Here is a 17657-nt window from a genome sequence, read left to right on the forward strand (position 1 = left end):
TAACATAAACAGTTGTTGCAGCACTGCCTGAGTAGTGGAGGAGCTGCTTATCGCTTACAGCCTCTGCCAGTGCCAGAGAGTACAAAGAAGCTGAAGAGCCAAAGGAGGGTGGAATCTGAACAGAAACTTGCTTCAATTAGCAGAAGGAATCTCATCAGGCTGAGCCGAGTACTGAGCACACATGGGGTTAGCTCCAGTCTCACCTTTCCCGTTGAACAGTTACATAATAAGTATGCAGGAAAATAACTTTGCTTGGCAGAACACAGTGTATGGAAAATGAACTCATTTCTCGTGATGATTTAGATGCCGCTGAGATTATGATGTTAAGGCTTTTGTTTTAAAGGGTTGCAGACTTTTAACAGAGATCACAAGGAACATTGTGCTTTGGGATTTAACATTTATTCATTCAGTTCATTGAGTACTGATATGCACATAGTACTTTGTTGCAGGCATCACAGTGCTGAGAGTAGCCTGAGGTGATGAACAAGGGATCTCTAGATAGTAAAGAAAAGGTTGGTCTTGCATAGTTCCAATCCAGTCATCATGTAATATTTCCTTAGATCTGACTTACACGTTCCGTACTTTGAACAAATACCTGTAGTGCTTTGCTCACCTCCCCTGCTTTCTGTTTATAAAGGGCTTTACCAGTTGATTCTCGAAGTCGCTGTGAAGTGGGTGATTTTTCTTTCCAGTGAGTTTCTGCCATGCTGGGACTGCGATAAAATCACTGTTCTGAGCACTGAAGCAATCAAAATGAGCGTACTGCCTAATTCTAGCAGCACTTTTTGAGTTAAAATTATTAAACACCTTCCAGTCCTTTGAAAACATTAACCCAGCCTGGATCTTATTATTGCAGAGATCATACAGTAACCAGAGCAGGGTTTCAGCTGAGTTCATAATGTCAGAATTTCAGTAGCCCCATTCAGGTGGAGGGAAGGGGACATTACAAATACAGTGTAATGCTATAAAAAATATCCATTGATTTTGACAAGAAATATTTCCATGTCCATTTCCTTCTCTCTTGCAGTCTTTTTTCCCACTTGAAGATTCTAGAGCAGGTTTTAAAACCTTCCAGAAGGGCTGTAAATTTTTCCAGAGGGATGAAAATTTTAATGTAAAAATTCAAATAGTAAAATTGAAAATCTCCTGGGAATTTTCCATGGGAAAGGAGTTGACCATGGTCACCCTCCAGTTCTCCTCCAATGAGAGCCAGCTGAGCAGCTGTGTACAGACAGAGGTGGTAGAGACCAAACGGTCCATCAACCCCAGTTCTTTCCACTTCCGGACACGTCTTCTCTCTTCATTTGCACAGTATCCCATGGTAGCCGTCACACTTCTCAACCTCTGTCTTAGGTCAGGCCACAGTTTCATGTAATTTCTTTATTTCCCTTTATCCATAGTCTGTCAGATGGAGAAAGCAGGATTTCTTGAGCATGGGTAACTAGAGATTAGTGCAGCATTCCAACAACAGTATTAATACTTCTCTATTTCTCCTGATGGTGAAAATATATCATGAGAAATCCTAAGATTTTGTCACCTTTCTCACAGTGGCATCGCAATGGCTGGTCCATCAAAGCATCATTATCCTGTAGTGTTGCTATATCCACAGTGTTTCTCATGACTAGGGGAGTTGTGGTCGTTGCTGCCACCATCAAAATTCTAATGTAAAGTCTGGTTGCTCAGGTATCACTGGAAGTTACATGATGCTGGAAGTAACTTTCTTGTTGACTTCATGGGGAGGTTGTATGCCCAGACAGTGTGCAGCAAATCTGTTAGTGTCCGTCTACCACTCTGGGTGGTGGCAAGTTGCTCTCCTTAGTCACTCATCTCCAAGGAGGGAAGGAATGTAGGTCAGGCATAGGATCGCACAAGAGGATGTCTTAATTTTGTCACAGATGCTTCCTGATGGGTATCATAAACACCGCTTGTGCTTTGACATTCACTGTAGCTATTGCTCATAGAAGCTTTTTCAGCATTTTGCAGAGTTGGGGTTGAAGATTGGAGGTGATGTCTTTTTTAGTCAAGAAACTGATGATAGCTGATAAGCTGGATGGCATCAGGCTTGTCCTCCATTAATACTCTTTGTAACTGTCCTGCACAGCGCCAGGATCTGCTATACACAACGTGTTTTCATTTGTGCTAAGCCGTTTGGGGTTTTTTTTCCCCATAACTCATCTCTCTGTGTATTCACACTAACTAGTATCCTAAAAACCTTCATGAAAGGTCATTGATATTCTAAGGTGATTGGATGAAATAGCACTCTTAATGCAATTATTCATGATAACAATGATCATAGAAACGATAAAAATGCAGGTTGAAGATATTTATTATAAAGCTGGCAAAAGCAGTGTTGCTTACATTGTTGCTTAACAGCATTCAGTTGCTTTGCATTGCTTGTTACACTGAAATCAATGGCCTTGTTCACTATCACCTTCTTTTCTATTTGTGTAAACACAATCTATGTTAACGAATATGATATTTGAGCACATCCAAACTGTTTGCACTGGAGACTATGAGGAACGCTTTATTTATCACCTCATTGGAATCAAATCAACATCCAGGCCAAGCTTTTTTTCTCTCCCTTAAGTGAATGTACTAACTTTTATACAGTGATATTTATGTTGCTAAAGTAGAAATCATGTAGTGCTAGGAAGCTCATAGCACTGGATTATTTGCCATGTCACTGTTTTCAGCAGTGCTGCAAGCTAACCCTGTAGAAATCAGTCAATGTTTTTACTAATGGTAACATTTAATTTTTGAGTGCTTTTACAAAATCCAGACAGTTGATGAAAGCAGATTAAAGGAGCATGAAATTAGTGGGGTTTACATCTCTTTATGGTTTGTGAGCTGAACAATTATTGGTCTCCAGACCTGATTCTGAATCTCAGTAAACGAAGGTCTAAGTTTTTTATATTTAGATTTTATAAATAAAAGAGTTTTAAATTACCTTCTTCACAGCAGATGAACACCAAATCTCTTGTACATTTGTGTATGAAATTATGCTCTGTCCTTTTGTTTAAGCTGTAACGAGAAAGAGCAAAATGTTGAATGAACATATACTTTGGTATGAAATTTAAGGGCCAATAGTGATTACTAGGGCCTGGGGGGAAGCTTTCCCTTGGGCCACATTATTGCCTTTATGTCTAATGATGGGCTGGCACTGGCTGCATTTGGAAATCAAATAATGCATCAGACTGTTAAACTCCCATTAAAACTGTGGTGTCTAATATGTCTGTGGATTGGAGCTTGCATTACTATATAATTCCCAGTCCAGAGGTAAAGAAGTGCTCTGTAGAGAACCTAGAAAAGGTCCCTGCTTGTCTACTGATCCAGATGACTGTATTATGCGACTATTTTATTATATGTTGTGATAATACCCATACTGTGTTAAGCTCCTTCTGGCTGAAAAGGAGCAGATTTCAAATTCTGAAAGCAGAAAGGTAAGTGGAGATTTTCCTTACAGAAAAAGCTGGTTGCAAGCAAAGCTGTAAAAATTGTTCATGGTCACACCTTAATGTAGTAACTTCCCTCCTGCGGCATTGCTGATTTTGTCTCTCTTTTCAAGCATGATTCACATCAGAAAATGATGTTCAGGAGAGATGTCATGAAGGTTTATTGACTTTATATATCTCCTATGAAAGGAACAAAGCAGTGGATGTATGGGTTTGTAATGTTTGTAAGAGCTAGAGAAATGGGATGGACACCAGATGACAAAGAAGTTGCCAGGGATCCAAATGCATGGAGGCAGTGGGAGAAAAGCGTCATGCTGTTGAAGGAAGTGTAATGTAAAAGCAATACTGCGCCCTGGAAAAGGGGAGGGCTGGTCAAAACATGGGTTTGAGAATGTTTTCACTGGCAGAGAGTCTTGTTGGTGTTTGCAAGTTTAGAGAGCTAGGCTGTGAGACTGCATGGAAAGTAGTGAAATTCCATATAACATAGGCTTCCTCCTGAAGCAAGAAATAGTGGATGGAGGAAGATTCCCACTGTGTGGTGCAAGACAGCAAGAGAGTCCAAAAGCTCTGTTCAGTAGTGGGTTTGGGCAGGTGTTTTCTTTCCTCCTGGGGAAGTGAGAGGTCTCTGGGATTTATTCCATTTTCTGGAATATTTCTCTTTTCCTGAAGTTGGCGTCAAAAGAACTGTGTAACAGATTGGCAGCTCTTTTTCGCACAGCCTTCTTATATATGGAAAATCTGTTGACATTTTGGCACGTAGCTCTCACTTTATACACAAGAATATATGGTGTGCACACTTCCCCCTCTTCAAGTGACTGTTCAGAGGTGTGAGGGGAAAGGGCCACATTAATTCCAGCCACATGGCTGAAAGGAGGTGCAGTGACAAAAACGTTTTGTTTGCTGTGAGGTTTAAAGCTTATACTGCCAAAACCCCTTCAGTGTTTAGATCATCTGCTTTCATGCCAAAATTTAAAGGGAAAATAAAGCTTCCAAGGCAATCAGAAGCAGAGCAATTTGTGATTCCTAGAAAGCTCAGCTGAGCAAGGTTTCCACAGACATGAGAAGCTATTGCTTAGGAAGAAAAGAGGAAAAAGGAACATCTTCCAAATATGAAGTCATACTTTGACTTCTGCTGTTGTTTTCATTTTTACAAAATTATTCCAGTGGCTTGATCACCAAAAAAAAAATGGTTTTAAGTTTGAAGCTCTTAACAAACGTGGGTTCTCAGCCACCCCCAAATAGTTTAAGGTTTTGAATATAAAGACCTTTATTCTTCTGCCATGCTCTAGTAATTATTATCTTCTAAAAGAATAAGTATTTCTTCATTGTCTATAGAGATATGCATGTGCAAGTCCTACTAACATCACAATGCTAGGATTACAAAATTGGATCCCAGATACTTCTAATACAAGAAAATGCCAACCACATTTCTTCTTATGCCCCTTCATTTACTTTTAGCACAGTGGTAGAATAAATATGTTGTAACTGCTGGGGATGGCAAGGGGTGTTGTCATTAAGAAGAAGTCTTGAAACTGTGAGTTATTTGCAATGAGCCTGACACCCTTGTAAAAATGTATGATTAGAGTCACATAAATAAGAAAATAAGTGTGAGTTCCTGCATAAACAAAATCTGAAAGTTTTCATTTAAAGCAGAAACTTTTGCATTGAAAGGCACAATTTGGTTAAAAAGAGCATTTTTGTTTTTTCACTGAAGAAATGTGTTAAATTTTCATTTGAATTTAGTTTCTTATGCTTTCATTTTTCATCCAGCCATCTATCTATCTATGTATTCATCGAGACCGTTAGCTGTGTCTGTCCTGCCTTTGTTTGCTGCCTTCACGTCCCGGTTTGAGTACAGATAGATGAATGTCTAAAGACAGCTGTCAGTGCTGCTTTTAATGGGCAAAGCCTGAGTGTGATCCATTCCATCTCATAGGCCTAAAACTGCCTTTGTGAAGAGCTGGAGGGTGAACCAGGAAAGCAGACAAGCAATCTGCACAGCAGAGAGTTTCACCTGAAGCCTTTTGTATGTTCCTTTTTTATGTGCTGGGTTATTGCTGAGTTATTGCACTCATACCAAGGTACATAAATGTTGTGGGGCTTTTTTTTCTTCTCCGAATGCACAGCTGTAAAACCCTCCTTACTGGGAGAAAAGGCAGTCCTAACAACTATGTTCTCTACAATCTCCTTTTGTTTCTGTTTGGCCCCTCTAGCTGAAAAATATTTCAGCCATCAAAGGTTTGATACAACATACAAGAATATGCACATCCCTCTGTTTTCAGCAGGAACTTACATTCTTGAGCCATTTTTGATTAATATTAACATCAGCTGTTAGATTCTCAGTTCGGGTGAGAGAAGAGACCTTTGAATATGGCTTGGCTGCATTGCCTGCATAGTTAAACATCTTCACATGTTTCAAGACTGTGAGTACAATCAGCTGCGTGCCCCTTTTGATGAAGGACTCACAGGAGGGCCAAGAAGTAACCTCTGAAGAGATCTCATGAAACAGACAGGGCACTGTGATATTATGCAATATCACAGGGAAATAAATCTGAATGAATCTTTTTAATCAAATAAAGATCAGAGTATTAGGACCAGAAGATACCTTTTTCATCTACAGGAAATGAATTCCCAGATGAAAAATTCTTAACAGATACTCACAAATGTATGCTCACTTCCAGCTAGCATAAGAGCAAGGATCAGATTTACTGTTTCACCTGTAAACAATTAAACAAGTGAGGACTCAAAGAACCATCTATCAGAGATAGATTACAGCATGTTGAAACTAGAAAATTCTGGCAGACTTGATGTGAATCCCAGTCCCATTAAGTTCTCATTAGGGCTGCAAGTTTAACGTTGGCACCAAGAAAAAGTAACTGCTGGCAAATGACAGTGTAGTGTGCTAAGTATGAAAAGTTAACAGTGAAGTTGTACAGTGTCCTGGTTTTATCTGAGATAGAGTTCATTTTCTTCCTAATAGCTGGTACATTGCTGTGTTTTGAATTTAGCCTGAGAATAATGTTGGTAACACACATATGTTCTAGTTGTTGAGCTTATCCTGATCAAGGACTTTTCAGTTTCTCATGCCCTGTCATGAGGAGGGGCATGGGAAGCTGGGAGAGAGCAGAGACAGAACATCTGACTCAAACTAGCCAAAGGGATATTCCATACCACAGCATGTCATGCTCATTATACAAACTGGGGGAGTTGGCTGGGAGCTGCCAATTGTTGCTCAGGGACGGGCTGGACATCGGTCAGTGGGTGATGAGCAGTTGTATTGTGCACCACTTGTCTTTCTGGGGGTTTATTCCTCTCTCTGCCTCTCTACTATTAGTAGTAGTAGTATTAGTAGATTGTATTTCTTTCAGTTATTAAACTGTTCTTATCTCATCCTGTGGTTTTTATGTTTTCCGATTCTCCTCCCCAGCCCATTGCAGGGCAGCGGCAGGCATGAGTGAGCAGCTGCATAGTCTTTAGTTGCCGGCTGTGGTTAAACCATGATATACAGTTTGCTTAGAATTTAATGAATTAACACAAGGTAGATCCTGTAGACTAGGTGCTCAGTTTATTGATGGCCATTGAGCTCTTCATAGCTGGCAGAGTTGCTGCCTGATTTATTCCACCTGACTAATTGCCCCAGCTTCTCCAAGCTTGATTTATTTTGTGTTTTTTGGTTTAGAATACTAGATTCTTTGCAGCCAGGCTACCATGGCTATTATCATTTCCTTATCTAATATCCTGCGCAAGAAAAGCAAAAAACAAAACTTTGTAAAAGGTCAGCCATAATACCTCATTTACCTAATCATATCAACACTCAATGAAGGGACATGAGACAATGAACTGTGCAAATGCTGTTGGGTGGATGGTAAACTGTTCTAATCTGGTATGTGAGGGTCAAAGCACACAGAGATAAACATAAAAACCTCTGATCATACCCTTTGTTTCTAAGGTTTACTGACATGCAGGTTTTATATCTGATAGCAAAGAGTGCGATATATTCGTAGGCAAGTGATACCTTGATGGTTTGGTCTGCATGAGCAATAGTCAAGACCGAAATGGATGATAATAGAGGACTTTGGGTTTTCTGTTTTTTCCATTCCTCCTGTTTAAATTTTGCAGTCGAAACTAAATTCTGCACTTTATTTGTAATGATTTGCATAGCAAAAAATTGAAAACACAGGTCACCTCTGACTGAATCATCTAGAAGTCACAGAATCATACAGAATAATAGAAATCCATTGAAAGAAATGGATTAGCCAACAGAAATCCAAAGGCATGTGTAGCAAAATAAAAAATGTACATAATTTATCATTTTTACACCTGAAGGTTTGTACCCCAATATTAAAATCTGAAGATAGGAAAACTGGGGCAAAGAACATGCAGTAACTGTTGTGTTAATGATTGTATTAAAGTTGGCTCCCCGTACATAATTTTCCAATAGTGCTGTGTGACTTACAAGAGATTTCTTCATTGTCTAACACAGGGATATATTCTTACTAATTATAATTATTAGTAGTATCTCTGATTTCGTTAATTAATAAAGAATATATTGCCAGTATTTAAGTAATCTGTGTAACTATTCTTACTATAATCTCTAGCAGCCCAATGTGGTCATTGTGTATTTAGTCTTAGATCTTTCTATTGCATAGTCCAAGAATATATGTATTGCAAGTTACCACAAAGTTCATGATATGTATTGTACTTTAAAGTATTGAAGGGTGTTACTAAGTTGAATTCATCACCATTTGTGTAGCTGTTTTCGTGAAAGGTGCCAAGTTTATGGTGTGCATAAATTTTGAAGAAGGTAAATAGAACTTTCTACACTCAATATCAGTGATGTGTTATATGTGTGATCCTTCTGTGATTCTAGAAAACTGGACCTAGTGACTGATTTGATCTTTTCCAAACCCATTTCCCTAAGAGAAGCAGGTTTCTGAGATGGTGGGAATGGTGATTTGGGATTTTGTCATTGGATCTGGTATAGGGCCATTGCTATTAAATGATTGTAAAGGCCACTGTAAGGGGAGAGGTGCTGACTTTCAGACACAACATCATTAACTCGTGGTCGTTAGAAAAATCCCATGATAGTTTTTGAAAAAGTAGAGTAGTTAACCTTGGTGGCTTGGCCAGACTCCAGCTTTTGTAATTGCATCCTGCCTAACTAAAATTGCATTGCACGTGTTCAATTGGATAGGGTATTCTTCACCTATTACCCTCAGCTGCTGAGTAGTTCTGTTCAATATTTTCTATATTTCAACACAGAAATGTCTTCATTCAGCATTATTTGTTTTGAATGATAGTTCATAAAGTGCTTTGAAATCCTTCTGGCTGAAAGTTGCTGTCTACTATAAATGTAAATTTTCTTTGTTGCCAGCTGTAAAATCATATAGGATTTGACATCAAAGGATCTATGCCTTGCACCATTATGATTTGGCTTGAACTGCTCCTGAAAACCTTGGCAGAGTGTGCATTAAACACAGCTATTTTCTGCAAGGATGTTGGAGAGAGAATGCATATCTCCCAAAGCCAAGCAACTGACATAACCTGCCTATGGATCAATAGTATGCCCTTCAGGGACACTGATACTCTGGGGCAGTCAGGGAATTAGATATGCAGTGTGTGGCTATTGTGCTGGTAACAGTGGTGTTAGCTTTAAGAGACCATGGCTATGCTCAAAATACTGCAAGAGGTTAAAATTCATCACCCTGGTAGACTACTGGCTTGTCTGAAATACAACTTCTGCAGTCAGCCAAGGGAAGCCGTTGCTTGTTTGCACTGAAACCTGTCAGGGGACTTTGGAGTGGACTATGATCTAAATATAGCACGATTGTTTTCTAAGCAAATCTTACATTTTTTTGACAGAACCCTTCCATCCATGCATCAAAGCAAGTGCACTTCAAGGGGCTTTATCTGTGCAGATAAGGCTATGTGATACAGGAATTAGGAAAGGAATAAAGCTGGAATTAGTGCTAAATCCACAGTAATATTCTGCTGTGAGATACTTCGACCTGCAGTTCTTTCCAAGTTGTACTGTGTGTGCTGAGAGCTGGCTGTATGTGCTTGTAATGAAACATTAAGGAAAGTGTCAGGCACCTGAAGGAGAAAATTACCTTCATTGTTCTCTGAGTAATATGTACCACAAGACTCAAAACCTCCTGCATCCCCAGAAAACAAACAGAGAATTCAAGGGTGAATGTGAAAGGGGAAAGAAAAGATCTGCTGAGGAAGAGGGGTGATAAAGCAAAGCTTTGTGCTTTGCCCAAGTGTAAATTCAGGATTATTTTCTCTTCAGATAATGCTCTGTACTTCTTGATTTTTGACTGTGGGACACAGGCAGACTGCACCAGCACGAGCAATGCTATTCTTGGGATGGCTTTTGCTAGCTTCTGTGGCTTGATCCAAAGTTGACCAAAGGCAGGGCATTGCTCCCTGTGGACTTTGGGAAGTTTGAGAGTAGAAAGCTTGAGTGCTCTGACAGTGTCTTTATTCTGCCAGTCTCTTCAGAGGGAAGATGCTTAAAAACACCTTTCATCCCAAAAGTCTGACAGTTTTCAGGCTTTCGTGTGTGCAGACTGGGGAAGTTTTCTTACCTTTTTCTACCGTGAGCCTGTGGCCCCACTTCATAGACACATAACCTGCTTTGGTATTTGGCATATCCAGGAAGTGTATCTTTCTGTAGGGCTTATGTGGAGCCCAGCAGAATTACTGCCTGCAGAAAGGGTGTAGGCATTTTCCAGGCAGTGCTGTTTCCTGTCTTGCTGAGCATTGCACTCAACAGGCAGTAGTATATTATCTAAGGCACAGCTTATAAATGTCTTTAGAGGACCATCGGGTGTAACAACTGTGGCCCAAAGAGCAAGCATAACGATGGCTTTGTGGTGAATGTGGGGCTAATCAGGGACCCCTGACACAGAGGGAATTTTGGAGTGCTTTGCCCTGGCAGGCTGTACAGGCAGAGGTGACAGCCTGCCTGCAGCCTCCATTGCAAGGGGTTTTGGGAGCAGGGAGGCCATCTCCTATCCATCATGCTGCTTTCTGGTGAGACTGGAGCAGGCAGGAAGAGGGGAAAACATAGCGATTTATAAAACAAACAGCCGACCTCCTGGCACCACGACTGCAAATCTGATTTCAGATCATGTTCCAATACATGCAGTGGCAACCAGTTTTTATTCACACACGGACAACCCCCTTTCCCTAATACGATGGCTGTCCTTCCCTACACAGATACAGTACCCACCCTTCTTCAGTTCTACATATGGTTCAAACTGAGCCCACAAGGCTTATTTACTCAACTATGTGCCTAGTTTCATGAAATGCTGGAGTCTATAAAATAAATCTTAGGCAAAGGTTGTTGGAATTTTTTAAAATATCATCATTAACTCTTGCTGTTGGCCCTCTTAATAGCCATTCGTATTCAGAGCATGCACGACTGCTACTCAGTGTTACTACAGTAGGATATATTTGCTATAAATTAATTAAGTTGCTGGCAGTATCCCAGATTGCCTTTGAAATGGAAAACTTAGAGAAATATGAACTTTATAGTTGGTAAGTTGGTAGTTTTAACAGGTGAAGATATATGGTCTTATTTAGGTGGGCAAGGCACAAATCTGGGTGTAGCTAGAGTTGTTCTGATGATGGAGGCTCTGGTATTCTTTGTCCTTTTATACTGTGCTTTCTGTACAGACAAATTTTCTAGTTATCTACACACCCACCTATTTTTCTCAGGTATTCTCCAACTGTAGCCGTGAAGATAAGTTTGTATTAGGCCTTATAGACATGTCGCTCTCCTGAAAAGGGCTCTTCCACCTCTAATGAAGTCGTGTGGTGTTGCCATAGTAATTTCTTCTTACCTGTCTGTGAAACATCTACCCTGTTTCATCACCACAAGCATTATCTTCTACAAAGCCTTCTGCTCCACACTGGGATGCTAATCTTCAAGAGGAACACTGACCAGCAGTGAATCATTAGTCCTGTACTTTTCAAAAGTTGAATTCAGAGTTTTACTCCTAAAGACTCTTCTGAGAGTGGCTACATCCTTTTCCTGTACAAGGATGGCATGTGGTGCATAACCTGAGCCCCTACTCTCAGACTGTGCAAAGTGAGAAAATCCAGGTTAGGGTCCCAGAAAAAAGCCAAGTTCATTTAGGCCATGACTGAGCAGTGTGAGCTCACAGCACTGCAGTGGGCAGCCTCAGCATAACTTCCCTGATTAGGTCTCTTAATGTGAAATCTGGACAATGATACTCTTCTCTCTAGGAGATGTTCCGTGTAAATAGATACAAATATTTAAGATGCTCAGTGGGACCATGCAAGATATGTTGCAATAGGAAGCTAGGAACCAAAAAGACAATTAAGAGGAAGTCAGACACTGTGAATGGCCATCAAAGCCATCCTCTGTTCCTTTCCATTGCCTTCAGCATCTAGCAACCACTGTTCTCCTGTGCAAAGCCACCCCTTTCCTCTAGCTCAGGACTTAGCTGGCTCCCAGTGTGCGTGGGTTTCCTACCTAATTAAGGCATGGGGATGGGTGCTAGAATACGTAAAGAGAAATAAAAATATATTAACAATGGCCTGAAAGCATTACCTGCACCCTTTAGCCTGTTCTGCACGGACAGGGTACAAAATTGCCAGGAACTACAAATGTACTTAGGAGGTCTGAAAAAGCACATCTGCAACAAATACTGTGTTCTGAGTAGCTGGTGGTGGTTAACGTTTGCTCCTTCCCATCTAACTCCAAAGTAAGAGGCAATAGTGATGTTTAAAATCTGTGGAAGCGTTTAAGGAACAATTTGTGGTATCACAAGGCCTGTTCAGGTCTGCAGGACTGATTTATGGGCTTTCTGGGAAGCATGAGCAGACAGGGAGGCTGGCAGCTGCTCAGTAAGAGCAGCATGGAAAGGAGGGACATCAAGAAGGTTTGGCCTTTCACAAGGTGCACACCACTGAACAGTGCACTGACACGTTATAAGGTGCTGAGGAATGTCTGCCGGTGCGAGGCCAGTTGCAAAAGACAAAACAAATAGAACAATGTGACCAAAGACTCTCTGAGAATAAATCACTGAACTCTCTGTCCCTGGGATCTTAAAGCCAAAATAGTGCAAAGAGAGAATGTGGATAGGCTGCAGGAAATGGGATGTCTCCTAGAAGGACCTATGTAGTTTTTTCCATTTGTCAGTGATACCTTTGATTTAGTGCTCAGCTGATTGAACTATCTAGATCCATCCATTTGGATACTGGTAGCAAAAGGTACGAGTACTTCACAAAGACATGGTGTCTATGGTTTAGCAAGGATTTTTGCAGCTGATTGTAGCATTTTTCAACTGCTTAATGTCCTTGTTGTCTTTGAAAGGTTTCTGAACCAAATATTACAGAAGCAAGCATAAAGCAGGTGCCCTGTTTTACCTTGGCAATAGTGAAAGAGCAGAAATGATTCTGGATGGCATTTACTCAGATGCTTAGGTTTGCCACTGGTTTAGAAGGATCAGAAATAATTTGAGTCAAAGCAAAAATTATAGTACTACTACTGGGTAAGAATTTATGTATTTCAGCATCAGATCCTGTATTTGAATAGGGATCGGTTCTGAGCAAGAATAACCTATTCCAGACCTGTCACAGAGGCGGTAGCCATCATTAGTTATAGATGGAGCAGTACAAAATGGGGAAAAGATAGGTATCTACCCCACAGGCATGTGTGACCTAAAGCTGAGATGAAGCTTTCTGGTACTGTGCATAAATTCTGTTAATATATTTACATTGTAAATAAAAAGTACCCATTAAAAAAACTTGTGCTTACAGAGGGAAAATAGATGTTCTGTAAAGGTTAATATCCAGAATCAAGTCTAAATATGGACTTTTGTTTGTAAATTCATTTTGTAAATGGCAAGAATAAAATGAGCAAGAAAAAAAGAATTATAGAAGCAGATAGAAAACATAATGCTGGATGTTTTAGGTGGGTTTTTTTTTTACTAGTTCTAAATAATGGTAGTGTAGTAGAATAGCTTTGTGGATGTTTTTCCTTGGTGAGATGCAAATCCAAAGGCAAAACGGAATCCACTTAAGTAGGATATGCATATATGTCTTATAGGTCACATACTGCTGAGGGCATTTTAGTAAACCTGACCACAAGACCCTAGACACTACTTCTAATAGGCACACTGTTCTTGAGGGTAATTACCAGTAAATGCAGGGAGATCAATCGTGCCTGATGCACTGAGCAATTATATTTTATATATTGTTTTATTAATTCATATTTTAAATTTGATAAATTTATATTTTTAAAAGTGTTCTGCTGTTCAGGGGATGCAAAGTATGTGAATTTCATTTTACCACAGAAATATTGTTAGGAAAACAGCAGCATGAGCAAAGCAGACAGACACAGCGCAAGACCTTAAAGCTGCTCAGATGTTAGGGAGATGCTCCTCATAAAATAATCCCGTTTCAGAAATACCACCATGACAATCTGTATGCTGGGAGGAGGTCTTTGGGAAGAACCATCCCCTACACACAGACCAAAACCCTACAGGGTAGGTGTTATGTCTCTCTCAGCATGGACCCTGAGATGGGGGAATGGTGAAGAAAGTGAATCCAGGTCCAGTAAAATGGTGGGACGCAATGAAAATAGGCTGTGGCTGATGTAAGAGTGATAAATACTGGCTTCTTTGAGAAGAGAGAACCATGTTTTGTACTCTGCTACATGGTTTTGGGTACACTGATGGGGACTTGGAGCTCCTTGCGAGCTTAGCTCTTGGAAGTGGCCCATCATGTTGGCAGAGTTAGGTCTTCTGTTTTGCAGCCAGCTCAGTCACCAACTGTCAGGGCACTCAAGGTTTCTGTTCCTCTAAACATCTTTCCTGGAAGTAATGCAATGTGTGGCTGTGTTTTCCTTACTTGCTTCATTAGCTCTTTGATTAAACTACCTGTGATAGTAAGGCTGGAAGAGACGATCTCTATATTTGTTAATAAAGCAGTAGTACAGAGCTACTAGCAGATCTGCTAGTTGCTGGTTGTGTGGTGCAGCTGGGATCCTCTCTTGCTGCCCACCAGCCCTCTCCCAACTTATGCATCCATCCATGGCATGCTATTGATGTTCTCACCAAAGCATTGGAGGGCAACTAGTTCTGCTTTATTGAAAAGCAAAGCCATCTGCAAACTTCATACATCCACAGTTATCCTAGAAACGAGGCATGAGCTTCGATTTGAGTGGCTGGGATTCTGTGGCCTGTCCAATTCTTAGGCAGCAGTGCAAAAACCTGTGCCGTCCTCCTTGAGCTGGTCCCTCATGGGTGTTAAGACAGAAAAGAAACTTGAAAGCGTAAATCAAGATCAGCAATTGTTTGTGTTTTGTTTGGCCAGTGTGAAGTTTGTCTTCCTGAGGTTTATGATGGGGTATCCTGAAAGCTCCTTCTCCTGCTCAACCAGGCAAGGCTGAGGGGGCTTGTGTAGCTCTTCTTGATGCAAAATGATGAGATGATTCAGAATTACCGTGGCAAGAACTTATTGCAACTATGTCTGCAAAGCGTGTGGATGCTAAGAAATTAGGCAGGCACAGAGCTCATGTGAGTACTGTCAAGTGAAGACTCATGCCTGGGGGCCTGTATAAACCAGATCACATATATCACATAAAGTCCGAGCCTGTGTTTGCTCTTCACCCTGTCAGTCCATTAACATGATTCCACTTGCACACAAAATGGAAAAGCAGCATTAAAAGATGTGGAAAATAGAGCAGGCAAATAATCAGGCTACAGAGGAGATGCATCTGGGCGTTTTTAAAGTGTATTCACAAGTTAATTCAGGTAGGATATTATTCTGACAGGTAAAGAGTGAAGTTTACTCCCGTGGGCTATTTGTGCTTTATTTAGGGCTTAAATGAAGTGCAAAATCTCAGGAAAGACAGAAAATCCTTCAGTGTGGAAGACAACCCTCTGGAGGTGAAATACAGCTAATCCAATACCACCTTCCCCCACTGCATTTGCAGTTGCTGCCTTTGAGCAGCAAGAGGGGTCGGCAGCCTGTATTTGTCCCAGCCTATAGTGGGACCAGGGTCAGAAAGCCAGTTTCTCCAGTACCTGGTGTGTTCTCAGCTCTCCTGTGCACGCTTTGGGGGTACCAGGCTCCAGGGAGGGTAAAGACCCCTTGGTGATACATGTGGTTGCTTCTAAAACCATGCATTGCTGTCAGCAAGGTTATACTGTGTGTATAAGGGAGGTGCCTAGCCTAAATCAGAACAGCTCCAGACCACTGTTAGCTTTTTGTGTGTGGTTTTCCTCTCAAATGAGTAGTCTTCTATTCTTGCTATGGTTAAAACATAGGGACACGAGCTATGCACCTTGCACTTACATTTTAGTGTGGAAATGTTACTGCAGAGTCCATGGTAATTAGCCAGTTGTTCCTTTTACTGCATGCAATTACAACAAAGTACTACCGGGATAGTTTGTAGCAAAACGCATGTGAAATCAGTGGTTCTTCCACTCTGAACAGGCATTTGCAAAGTAACATACCCACATCTGCCATGCACCTGTTAACTTCTTCTAAGGAACAGTCATGGTGAACAGCCAGGGCTTGGTCCCAGTCTGTTAGGAGGCAGCTCTGCTCCACTGATGTCAAGTGAGCACCCACCTGGTAGGAGCTGACCACTGGCCTCCACTCTGTGAGCTAGGAGGCATTTCCTCCTCCCTCACCCTGCTGCATGTCTGAGGACACAGCGTTTCTTGTGGTTTTAGACTGGTACACGCTGGATGGAATTTTTCCAGAAGCCAAGTTTACACAGTGTTTTGAACAAGAATCTCACTGCATCTTGTATTGCAAATACTGAACAAGTGATGTTAAGACTTTTCTCACCACGCTGGGCCATACCCTTTTTATTTGTCAGTGTGTATGTAGACATGGGGTTGTACTGCTGAGCTACATTTACATTGCTTTCTGATGCTTATAGGGCCTGGCCACCTTCTGTGTGATTTTGGGGCTTTTTTTGTCCAGATCCCCTCTTCCCATGTCTGGGGGGAAAACATAAAGTGTTTTCTCTCTTCTGAAATAGTATCTGTACCATCTGTACGCATCCTGTGTGTATTCATGCATACAGATATACTGCAGAAGGGTGAGTTTGGTGGCTTAGTGATACTTAGCTGCCATTTCAGGCTTTCTTGCTTCTTTCTTCTGTGCTGTACCTAACAAACAGAAAAGGTTTAATGTGCTTGTTAGCAGAGGTAATGGAGAGAGTCTCACTGATTAGAGCAGGACCTGAACCAGACCCCTCATTTTTGCTGTCACATGGGACACATTTATTATTATGGTCTTTCTTTCCTTTTAAAATCAGAATTCACTGCAAATAGTTCTTCCATCATTAAGAGTTTTTTGGAAGGAAAAGTTGAATTTTAAAAAGAGCCTGCCTTGCTACAATTTATTCAGCTTACCATTTCCTGATTCCAGCTGTGCCCTCTTGCTCTTAACAGGGTTAAAGAGGTTGAGTTCCCACAACACTAAGTAGAGAGAAAATCTCAGGGTGATTAGGAACTGTGTATGTAATATTCTTAATTGTTCTGTGCATCATTAAAATGTTCATGCATTTCATGTACTTCTGGCTGAAAATTGCCCATTCAGCTTTAATAGCTAATTACAAGAGTGACCAGGCATTCACATGGCACACACAAGCTTATTGGGTATGACAGATGGATGTGTCTGGACCTCTGATTCATCATTTTATCTTTCCTTTCTGAAAGGCTATGTTATCACAGTGCAAATAAACTGTAATTCTGCCCCGGGCCCAAGTGCTCACAAAGGAAAAAGGAGGGGAAAAGAAGCACACCCTCTGTGCACCTAGGCAGCTACATAGTGTGGGTGCTGGCTGCAAACACCGGAGCCTGAGGAACCTCTGAAGACTTCCTTTTCTGTAGAAGGGCTGCTCACTCCTTGGAAACAGGAACAGAGAACAGATTTTGTGCTGTGCCTCCGGCAGATGCAGCACAGAAAACCCAGCTCCAGGGGATGCAGAACAAAGGTGGCTGCAAGCCCTCTGCGCCGCGTGACTCTTGGCTGTTGCATGGGCCGCTGAGGCTCCTGACACACATTCGGGCAGTCACAGTCTGCTCTAGATGAAAGTAGGGCTCCCTGAGATGCTCGGCTTTGCTGTCCCCTGATTTAGAGCTGTCACAAGGAGCTTCATTGCCTCCACCATCTTCTGCCCTTTGTGTCAGGGGTGCAGCCACCTCA

At 41.2% G+C, this 17657-nt stretch overlaps 1 protein-coding gene across 2 annotated transcripts in view; it reads left to right on the plus strand.

The window, feature by feature from the left end:
• TMEFF2 (transmembrane protein with EGF like and two follistatin like domains 2) overlaps nucleotides 1-17657 on the plus strand; it is a 127614-nt gene that overhangs the window by 41227 nt on the left and 68730 nt on the right. The gene's annotated exons all lie outside the window — the stretch shown is intronic.

This window comes from Pezoporus flaviventris, unplaced genomic scaffold, assembly GCF_033815535.1.
Source record: "Pezoporus flaviventris isolate CSIRO_AGI_PZ_B2104156 unplaced genomic scaffold, CSIRO_AGI_Pfla_v1 ptg000001l, whole genome shotgun sequence".
NCBI classification, from domain to species: Eukaryota; Metazoa; Chordata; class Aves; order Psittaciformes; family Psittacidae; genus Pezoporus; species Pezoporus flaviventris.